Source organism: Lontra canadensis, unplaced genomic scaffold, assembly GCF_010015895.1.
Source record: "Lontra canadensis isolate GAN:19392208 unplaced genomic scaffold, GSC_riverotter_1.0 scaffold38, whole genome shotgun sequence".
NCBI lineage: Eukaryota > Metazoa > Chordata > Mammalia > Carnivora > Mustelidae > Lontra > Lontra canadensis.
The window spans coordinates 7,087,404-7,099,099 of record NW_022631032.1 but is presented as its reverse complement, the minus strand read 5'-3'; the positions used below and the strand labels follow the sequence as shown (position 1 = coordinate 7,099,099).

Below are 11,696 nucleotides of genomic sequence, written 5' to 3'. Positions count from 1 at the left end.
TAATTTTTGTCATTCTTTATAGATGCTAGCAAACTGCCCACCCAAAGGGGTATGTGTTGTTTGAGAATAAAAAGAAAAACACGGGTTTTCTACAAAAGAAATTAATTTTTCCTACTGAAAAAATATTCGAGCGTCTGATAGGTGGCGGGCGCTATGCCAGGCGCCCGGCACTGGAATGAGCAAGGCATCGGTCCCCGTCTATGAGGAGCGCAAGGTCGGATCGGTGCAGGAAACCACAAGCTACAGGTGCCTGCATCTGGCCGAGCCGGACGGCGAGTCCTACGGAGCAAGAGCTTGGACAGAAGCAAGGAGGGAGCTGTTTTCGAGCACCGAGAAAGTCTCGCAGCGTACGCAGCGCTTGACCCGAGTCTTGCAGAATGAGTAAGAGTTTGGGCATGGGATTTGTATTTATTTTACTGTGGCTCTCTGGCCTTTTACCAAAAAAAGAAAAAAAAAAAGTTTCCCACTGTTGGCACAGAGAACGTTGGTGGAGTCGCAAGCCCCCAACGTCTTAAAGCCTCTTTCCATTTTCGAGGAGGAGGGAAGGGGTTCTCTCCGACTGCGGGAGCAGGATCTGGGGTCCGGGAAATTCCTGGTGCGGAGAGGACAGGGGAGGACCTGAGCGTGGGACCCGCTGTTCTCGGGAGCCAGACCCAACGGGTGACCCCCGGGAGAAAGAAGAGGCGCCCTGGGCGCTGGGCTCCAGAGGAGTTAGCGCAGCTGGATCTGGGCTGGGAAGACCGTGAGGGTGCTGGGGTTACCAGGGGTGCGAGGTTACGGAGCAGCGGGAGAGTGGGCTCCGAAGGGAGCTGGGCTCCGCGGTCTGGGATCCCCAGGGGGCAGGCGGGCGGGGAGCGGGAGAGGGGCGGAGCTCGGAGGCCGGAGCCGCGGCGGCTGCCCAGAGGGTCTGCGGGGGCTGCGGTGGCCGCCCCGACAGCTGGCGCCTCTCCGAGACCTTGACCGAGACCGTGGGAGCTGGGCCCACCTGGCGTCCTGAGCTCAAATTCCTGCCCATCTTCGTGTAGATCCACAGCCAACAGGCCAACGCTGCCCGTGGTGAGGGAGCCCGGGCCAGGGCTGCAGGTAGGACCAAGGTACGCGAGGGGGGCGGGCGGAAAGTGCCACAATGCAGGATGGGCAGTGGCGGGGTCCAGGGACCGCATGGGCTCCGGAACAAACGAAGGGCACCCGTCGGAGCAGCTCAGCTCCAGGAACACCGGGTGCGTGGCTTGAGGGAAGTCAAGACCAAAGACTTCCAGGCAGAGGACCGACTGTTCAGTTACCCGCAGAAGCTGCTGGGGGTCGCCCTTTCGGTTGAACGGGAGTGCGTACCAAGACACGGGCTGTGGGTAGTGTGCTATGCCTGCGCCTTGTTTCTGCCTGTGGCGTTGTCAGAAAGAACTCCCTTTCCCTGTGTCTTAACAAGGGACCGGGCAGCTTTCTAGTATGTTCGCAATGGAAAGGGTGGGCCACCGTGTCAGCATCCAGCCTCCTTAGCCAAAGCCTCCAGGTGCCTTGAGGACACTGCCTCTGTGGCACCAAATTAGGGTGTCAGACCTGATCACCAGCTGCCACATTCCCTGTGGAGAAAAAATAAAAGGTACCAGACAGTAAGGGGTCTTTTATTATTTTTTAGGTTATTTTAAAACTGTAATTTTAACAGATAACACATGCACCTGGTTTTTAAAATCAAATATTGCAAAAATATTGTCTTCCACTTTGTAGCTTATTTTTTTTTACTCATGTCCTTTCTTATTCTTGCTCTGTCCCCTCCTTTTGAGTCTTTATCCCACCTCCTGCCTAAAGAAAGTACCAGAAGAAAATGACATCACTGCCACTGCCTGCATCTCGTAATCGCCAGTGTTCCCCACTGGCACAGCCCCTGCTGTCTTCAAAGTCTTTCACTGGGGTAGCCCTTTGGGGGCAGGGAGCCCACTACTGAGAGGACACTTCATTTACTTTCCTTAACTCTCCCAGCCTTAGGGAAGAGTCCATGATGAGGGCTAAACTATGTTCTTTCCCTTAAACTAGAATTTCCAAGTGTGACTTAAGTAGAGTCTGGTACTGAGGGGAATTGATGAAGGGTATTTCCTAAAATGCACTTGATTTCCAGGAATTAACACCTCAGGAGTTCCTATTCCTGAAAACACAATTTTGCCAATTATGGCTCTGAGTAGCTTCTCCCTTCTCCACCCAGGCCCAACAGAGTGGCAGGCAGAGGATTCTTCCTCTGAAAGAACCTCAAAAGATAGGATGTTTTATACTTGTGAGGGGGCTCAGGGACATAGCTTTGTGGCAGACAACGGAGGTGGGGAGGTGGTGGGGAGAGATGTAGAAGAAGGGTTAGAGAGGAACACAGAAGTAGGAAGGGAGGAGCAGGCCAAGATTCTTGAGAAGAGAAGAATCCTGAAGCATAGGGCCCTGTCATTTAGGAATAATCTCCAGATAATTTTGCTATGAGACCGCACATGTGGCGTAACTTCTTGCTAACAATCAGCACAATCAACTCTGTTCCAACGCTTTTACTAGGCAAGGCCAAAATATATTGAGAAATGAAAAAAAAAATCAACAAATAAACCCATTTTTATCTATATGACAAAATAGAAGTAGTTTAAATTATTTTTAAGAATTAATAGGTTTTTTTAGGAGTTACATAATGTTTAAAATAACCTAATAGGGGGCATCTGGGTGGCACAGTCAGTTAAGTGGTCGAGTCTTGGTTTCAGGTTAGGTTATGATCTCAGTGTTGTGGGATGGAACCCCTAGTCAGGCTCTGTGCTCAGGGCAGTGTCTTCTTCTTTTTTTTTTTTTAAGATTTTATTTATTTATTTGACAGACAGAGATCACAAGCAGGCAGAGAGGCAGGCAGAGAGAGAGAGGAGGAAGCAGGCTCCCTGTGAGCAGAGAGCCCTATTCGGGGTTTGAATGCAGGACTCTGGGATCCTGACCTGAACCAAAGGCAGAGGCTTTAACCCATTGAGCCACCCTGGTGCCCTGGACAGTGTCTTCTTAAGACCCTCTCTCTCTCTCCCTCTCCCCCTCCATCCTGCTCTCTCTTCTCTCTGAAATAAATATATAAATCTTTTTAAAAATAATAAGTAAATGGGCGCCTGGGTGGCTCAGTAGATTAAAGCCTCTGCCTTCAGCTCAGGTCATGATCCTAAGGTCCTGGGATCGAGTCCCACGTCAGGCTCTCTGCTCAGCGGGGAGCCTGCTTCCTCCTCTCCCTCTGCCTGCCTCTCTGCCTCCTTGTAATCTCTGACAAATAATCTCTTGTCTGTCAAATAAAATATTTAAAAAAAATAATAATAATAAAAAGTAAAGAAAATACCCTAATAAGTACTCTAAGTCACTACATTTCCTTTATTTTGCTCATTTTATTCATGTTGCATTACCTAGACCTGGATCCCACATGTGTCAGAAAGTTCAGGTTGGGGAGAAGCTGCCACTTTTAAGAAGCCTTTTTTTTTTTTTTAAAGATTTTATTTATTTATTTGACAGAGATCACAAACAGGCAGAGAGGCAGGCAGAGAGAGTGGGGGAAGGAGGCTCCCCGCTGAGCAGAGAGCCCAATATGGGGCTCGATCCCAGGACCCTGAGATCATAACCTGAGCTGAGGGCAAAGGCTTAATCCACTGAGCCACCCAGGTGCCCCATAAGAAGCCTTTTTGAATGGAGGTTAGTAAGGGAGTAGATTTGAAAATAAGGACTGATCCTTGTGGTAGAGCAGGGAAATAATGAGGAGGAATGAATTGACTACCAGCTTGAGTCTCATAAGGAATCAGGTATAATTCTTAAGAGAACATGACAATGATTCATTCATTCATTCATTCATTCATTCATTCATAATGTTTATAGAGTGCCTGGCTATGTGTCAGTCACTGGAGGAAAAAATGGTGAAAAAATGAGGGAAGATCTCTGATCTCCTGGAGCTTACAGATGCTTCAGGGAGACAACTGTTAATAAAATAACAAAGTATTGAATTTGTAATTACAAACATAAAATAAGTTCCCTAAAGTAAAGAAATAAAGTTCTTTGAGGGTGTATACAGATTGTACTGCAAGACCAAGGAAGGGTTTCTCAAGGAGGTTTCCCTTCAGCTGAGATTCCAGAGGAGGTGGAAATATTGAAGATATATATGGTTTTGAGATAGGAGCAGAATGTATCAGCTAGAAATTGCATTTGGCTGCTAGTAATCAAGAAGTCTGGCTGCCACGTAGTGTTTGCCATACAGCATGTGCATACATGTAGAACTAGCATTTCTGAAAATCTGGAAAAGGATTCCTTGCTGTCACAGTATCATCTGTGCTGTCTTGAGTTGGCCATGGTTTTCCATTGCTGTTATTCTTGCTTTTAAATGAACTGTTTAATTTCATTCTTATCAGTTTATTTTACTATGCATAATAAAATATGTGCATTGTGGTTCAAATATGAATCATCTATATTCCCATTGCTAAGGTAGATATGCATGTATCTGCCATACCAAATTTGACTTGTACATGACAACTCATTGTTATCACTTTCCCAGTGAAAAGAAGTGTGGCAGATAGACTACAATATCTTCTCTCCACTCTTATCCACTGCTGTAATTGGCAGGATGTCAAAATGTTCAGTTACTCTAAAGCTGCAAGTACCTCTTCAGAGTTTCATATTCAGTCCTTTAGTAAAGAAAAACAATTACTAATTGCATTGATGCTCTAAGTAAAAGCAATATAAATTTCACAATGTATTAACGTGGGGTGCTCTGACCAAGCAACATACTTCACATGCGAACAAATATTTTCATTCATCCAACAATATTTGCTGTAAATCTTCTATATGCCCAGCACTGTGCTAGATACTATCGATAAAATGGATTAGTAAGACATAGTCCCAGCATTTAAGGAATTCATAGAAGTTTAAGACGGGGGACTTATGCTTACTCATGTAAGGATGGGAAAGCACTGTAGTTGCCATAACTAAAGCATAATTAGGGAACGTGATACACAGGGAGCCGAGGGGTCTATTTCACCAAGGAGAGGAGGAGTTGAGGAAAGGTTCATGGATGAGTTAACACTTGAGATGAATCTTGAAAGACGAGACATTCCTCAAGATAAACAAAGGAAAGAGGAAAGAGGACATTATAAAAGAAGGGATTTGTGTGGAAAAACAAACCAAAACAAAGTGTGGAACAGCATGCCAAGGTCCAGGACATGCAAGTGGCTCAAAGAGCTGAAGCATAAAGAGCAAAAAGGGGCTCATGAAGGGATGAGGCTGGAGTAGTGAGCAGACCAGGTCACGGAGAACCGGCGTGCCATCACATGGATAAATGCAGGTTTTAAAATATGCACAGTGAAAGCACACAGACCCAAGTTTGAGTCACAGCTCTGTCACTTTCTAGCTGTGAGGCTTGGTTAAGTAACTTGATCTCAATAAGTAATGGTAATGAAGGCTGCACCTCCCTTATTGGGTTCCTGCAAGAACTAAGGATAAATCATGTAGTACCCAGCACAGATTATGCATCTAGTTATTATTGGTGTGCTTTTTTTTTTTCATTATTTATCCTAACACAAAGGAAGCCACTACAGGGTTTTAAGTAGAGGAGTGACTTAATGAGCATTTTTATTTAGACCATAATCATTCTGGCTGCATAAGGATGCTGAGTTAAAGGGGGGACAAGTTTGGAACAGAGAAACCACTTACAGAAATTATACCCATTCAGATGATGATGATGATAGCCTGAACCATGGTGGCCCTGGCAGTGGCCATGGAGAAAAGGAACCAAACCTTGAGATGTCTTCAAGGTAAAGTCCACAAAACTCAATTACTCATTACTTGTGGGGAGTAGGATTCTAGTCTGTCATTTTTTTGGTTTTGTCATCTAAATGACTTTAGGATAACAAAAGGAAACCAGGTGTCCACAAGGACTAGGGATCAGGTATCTAGGATGTGCTTCTGTGCAGAGGACTTAATGATTGGAACCAAAACAAACAAACAAACAAACAAAAAACAAAAAAAGAAAACCTGTTTTTGTAATTGAGAAGACTCCTTGACAACTTCAATGGTACAACATAAAATAATATCAGGAAGGCTTAGTTGATCCAGAACAAATAAAAGCCATTATCTCTCTCTCTCTCTCTCTCTCTGTCTGTCTCTCTCATATCTGGGAGGCTTTTAGTTCAAGGTGAGTGAACATTAGATCTCATCCATTTGCCACTGTCATAAAGTGGCACATACAACACTCACTCAAGCCTGGTAGTTTTGTTTTTCACTCTTGCCTGACACTAACCTGATTGAATTTTTTCTCTTTTTTTTCTCAAATGCCCTCTCACAATTCAATATGCACAAGCTAAGGTGCCTCTGTTAAAGCCAGTGAGAATTAGGGGATTTAGATCATCCCTATTTTATAATGCAATGTAGTCTTGCTAACCACATCATCCATTTCATAAGATGGAAAATTATCCAGATGTGTGTGGTAGTGCTTGGTGAACCACTGCTGGGAATTTTGTGCCTGTTTCCCCCAAACGTGGATCCTAGGAAATGCTGACTGAATGTTGGATTCACTTGCTTGAACAACTGTATCATTACTTGAAGCCACAGAAATGTACAGACATTATAATTAGGCAGGGCCAATGAGTGAGGTGGTAAAGTGTAAAATGAGGAAAAATAAGGTCTGCCTCTGCCCTAGACGGTCTAGAATTTGGATGAAAGTGGACTGTCCATCTCTGTGACTTTGGGCAACATACCTCACCTCTCTGAGCCCCAGTTTTTACTGGGGGATATTCCTTTAGATATCTGTAAAATGGAGGTAATGTCTCCTTGAAAGGGTAGTTGTGAGGTTTACATGAACTATATAGGGAAAGTGCTTACCACAATGCCTGGCATATGGTAGCTGCTTGACTGGTCCACATCCTTTGGCTCAGCTCCTGTCCGAGATCTTTCCTTACACTGACAAAGCAGGAAGAATGATGATTTCTTAGGTTAAGTAACCTGAATTAATTGGCTTTTATGTGTTTCTCATATATAATTGATTTTTTTCCCTAGGAACTGGGGTGGAAACCTGTTTTCCTCCACCCTCGGGAAATGCTTATCGGTATGATGGGGGCAAAGGTAATGTGATACCTGCAGGGAGAAAACTAATTTTAGCTACTCTTTCAACAAGTCTTTCACATGCATGCATACAAGCAAAATTACTAACAGTAAGAAAATGAAGTGACTTGACTTCTTCCTCCCATGTCTTTTGTTGGTGGAGTTCCTAACAAGCATGTTTCTTGTTTACTTGCTGTTTTTCATGTAGAAAGAAAGAAGCAGGCTCCAAGACACTGTTATTGTTTCCCCCACCCCCCAACAATAATTGTGAGCTGTTGTCCTTAGGAAAAAAGTTGTTTTTCTCCTCTTAATGGAAGTTGATGGTTGAAAAAATTATCATGTCCTCCATTTGGTCCTTCTAAATTTTCTATATTTCAACATAAGCCTTTAGTTTAGTTCCACAGCATTGGTTGAGCTCCAGCTGCATGTCAAGCATTCAGTTAGCTCTACACACTCAGATAGGCCAGTCTTTTTTTTTTTTTTTAATTTCTTTTCAGTGTAACAGTATTCATTGTTTTTGCACCACACCCAGTGCTCCATGCAATCTGTGCCCTCTCTAATACCCACCACCTGGTTCCCCCAACCTCCCACTCCCCGCCCCTTCAAAACCTTCAGATTGTTTTTCAGAGTCCAAATAGTCTCTCATGGTTCACCTCCCCTTCCAATTTCCCTCAACTCCCTTCTCCTCTCCATCTCCCCTTGTCCTCCATGCTATTTGTTATGCCTCACAAATAAGTGAAACCATATGATAATTGACTCTTTCTGCTTGACTTATTTCACTTAGCATAATCTCTTCCAGTCCTGTCCATGTTGCTACAAAAGTTGGGTATTCATCCTTTCTGATGGAGGCATAATACTCCATAGTGTATATGGACCACATCTTTCTTATCCATTCATCCGTTGAAGGGCATCTTGGTTCTTTCCACAGTTTGGCAACCGTGGCCATTGCTGCTATAAACATTGGGGTACAGATGGCCCTTCTTTTCACTACATCTGTATCTTTGGGGTAAATACCCAGTAGTGCAATTGCAGGGTCATAGGGAAGCTCTATTTTTAATTTCTTGAGGAATCTCCACACTGTTCTCCAAAGTGGCTGCACCAACTTGCATTCCCACGAACAGTGTAAGAGGGTTCCCCTTTCTCCACATCCTCTCCAACACACGTTGTTTCCTGTCTTGCTAATTTTTGCCATTCTAACTGGTGTAAGGTGGTATCTCAATGTGGTTTTAATTTGAATCTTCCTGATGGCTAGTGATGATGAACATTTTTTCATGTATAGCCATTTGTATGTCTTCATTGGAGAAGTGTCTGTTCATATCTTCTGCCCATTTTTTAATATGATTGTCTATTTTGTGTGTGTTGAATTTGAGGAGTTCTTTATAGATCCTGGATATCAACCTTTTGTCTGTACTGTCATTTGCAAATATCTTCTCCCATTCCATGGGTTGCCTCTTTGTTTTGTTAACTGTTTCCTTTGCTGTGCAGAAGCTTTTGATCTTGATGAAGTCCCAAAAGTTCATCTTCGCTTTTGTTTCCTTTGCCTTTGGAGACATATCTTAAAAGAAGTTGCTGTGGCTGATGTCGAAGAGGTTACTGCCTATGTTCTCCTCTAGGATTCTGATGGATTCCTATCTCACGTTGAGGTCTTTTATCCATTTCGAGTTTATCTTTGTGTACGGTGTAAGAGAATGGTCGCGTTTCATTCTTCTACATATTGCTGTCCAGTTTTCCCAGCACCATTTATTGAAGAGACTGTCTTTTTTCCACTGTATATTTTTTCCTGTTTTGTCGAAGATTATTTGACCACAGAGTTGAGGGTCCATATCTGGGCTCTCTACTTTGTTCCACTGGTCTATGTGTCTGTTTTTATGCCAGTACCATGCTGTCTTGGTGATCACAGCTTTGTAGTAAACCTTGAAATCAGGTAACGTGATGCCCCCAGTTTTATTTTTGTTTTTCAACATTTCCTTAGCGATTCGGGGTCTATTCTGATTCCATACAAATTTTTGGATTATTTGCTCCAGCTCTTTGAAAAATACTGGTGGAATTTTGATCGGAATGGCATTAAAAGTATAGATTGCTCTAGGCAGTATAGACATTTTAACAATGTTTATTCTTCCGATCCAAGAGCATGGAATGGTCTTCCATCTTTTTGTGTCTTCTTCAATTTCTTTCATGAGTGTTCTGTAGTTCTTGAGTACAGTTCCTTTACCTCTTTGGTTAGGTTTATTCCCAGGTATCTTATGGTTCATGGTGCTATAGTAAATGGAATCGATTCTCTAATTTCCCTTTCTGTATTTTCATTGTTAGTGTATAAGAAAAGATAGGCCAGTCTTGATACCCAGATCTCCAGTCTGGTAGCCCTTGTGGGAGAGGATGGGTAGGGAGAGGAGGGGACGTGCCAGCTGATCAGAGAGAGCCAGTGAGAGTGTAACCATCAGACCAAGGTTCTTTACCACAGCTTCAGACCCACAGTCCATCAGAGCTCCTTCAGGTCAGGATCCTAGTCTGCTCCTTCCTATACTGCAAACCCCTATCCAAGGGAGCCCTTTTGCACTGTTTGTGAATGGAGAGTTCAAGAGATAAAGGTAGTGAGGAGTCCATATGGCCTTCTCTTTCTTTATTCTTAAAAATGAAAATATTCCAAATAAAGTTTCACTCTGCAGTTATCTAATTATTACCTTCATCTTTTGGGAAGCAGCACAGCCTCGTGGCTTAAAGTCCAGACTTTGGAGTTATACTGCCTGGGCCTGTGTCCCAGCTCTACAGCTTTCTAGCTGTGTGACCTTGGGTGAGTTATTTAACCTCTCTGTGCTCCAGTTTCCTTATCTATAAACTGGGATTATTAATATCACCTACTTCATTGGCTTTTTTATTGAGTTATAATTGACATATATTATATTAGTTTCAAGTACACAACATAATGATTTGATATTTGCATATATTGCAAAATGATCACCACAATAAGTCTAGTTAATATCCATCACCATGAACAATTTTTTTCTTGTGATGATAACTAAGATCTACTCTCTTAGCAACTTTCAAATATGCACTACAGTCACCATGCTGTTCATGACATCCCTGTAACTTATTTTTATAACTGGACATTTTTACCTTTTGAAGCCCTTCACCCATTTCACCCACCTCATTTCGCCCACCCATTGGTTGTTAAAAGACCTAAAAGAGCTAACACACATTGTTCAACCTTATCCAGCACAGACAACAGGTCTTATTCTGTATTGAAACTCCAGAGTCCACCGGAGGAGCTGAATGAAGGAACGAATCTCAAGATGTAGACTGCTATAGCACTCAGTGGTGATAAAGCACTTTCCTAATATTAACTCATATGATCCTCAGAACATCTCAGGAGGTCAATAAGGGAGATGCACAAGATAGGCATCATCATCTTACAAATGAGAAAAACAGGGCACTGAAAGGTGGAATGACTTACCAGAGGAAACATGACTATAGATAACAGAGAGGATTAACGCTCCTGAGTACATTTATTTCTAGCCCTCGACTCTTCCCACTAGCTGACTGTCTCTTGATTGTATGCAGGTTTCATGGAACTCAACTCCACGGATATCTATTAACAAAAGTGAACACACATAGCTCTTATAGCTTTCTGAAGAAATGAACTTCTTACTGTAAATATACTCCCTCAAATTGCAACTTCAAGCTAAACTTGAAATTTGGAAAGTTTCTTTTTGGAGGTGTGAGGAGGAAAAAAGGATTTTTTATGGGGATGAGGAAATTCTTTTTAAGTGTGAAAGTAGCAGAGAATCATGAAGGAAAATATTAATAGATTTTATTACTTAAACATTTAAAATACTATGTATAAAAGTCATAATTAAAAGGAAAGCAAACTAAAACAAATCAGGCCATATATGCCAAAAGGTTTAAAGTTTCAGTATCTAAAGAGCACATAGAATTTAATAGAAAGAACATTGAAACTGTGGCTTCAAAAAAGTGGGCAAAGGATTTAACAGTTTTCAAATAAAGAAAAGCATGTGGTTGGTGAGTATATACAAATATTTTAACTTTACATGAATAAAAGAAATAAGAATTTTTAAAAATGGTATGCTAGTTTGTTTATTAAAGATACTAAGACTTTAAAGATAATATAGGTGGAGTGGGATGAAATGGCTACCCTCGTAACACATTATCTGGAAAACAATTGTCTTAAAATTTTTGTGGACCTTGACCAAGGATTTCAGTTTCTAGGACTCCATCCTAAACAAAATATCAGGATTATGGTTAGAGTCTTATATCTGAAGAGGTCCTCTATAGCGTTTATTTATGAAAGTGAAATGCTAGAGACAACCTATATGTCCAATAGAAAGGGAATGGTTATATCAGTTATAGTTGGGGGCGGGGGAAAGCAACATAGTCTAGCAGCTAAAAACATGGATTCTAGAGTCACACCACCTGGGTTCAAATTCTGGCTCTGCCACATATTAGCATGTAACCTTGGAAACTTCTCCATGCCTTACTTTTCTCCTCTACACAAAGAGGATGACAAGGGTACCTACCACATAGGCTTGTTTTATGGCTTAAATGAATCAATATCATTTACAACTCCAAAATCCTCAAGGCCCTGAAAAGCCCTGAAAACCTTTGGGGCTAAT

General features: G+C 42.3%; 1 protein-coding gene across 1 annotated transcript in view; it reads left to right on the top strand.

The window, feature by feature from the left end:
• The first annotated feature begins 318 nt into the window (after positions 1-318).
• The window catches only part of CASR (calcium sensing receptor), a 76,742-nt gene continuing 65,364 nt past the window's right edge, over positions 319-11,696 (top strand). Inside the window, exon 1 of the mRNA XM_032869535.1 lies at positions 319-381. The gene's annotated coding sequence lies outside the window, so the exon portion shown is untranslated. The remainder of the gene's footprint in view (positions 382-11,696) is intronic.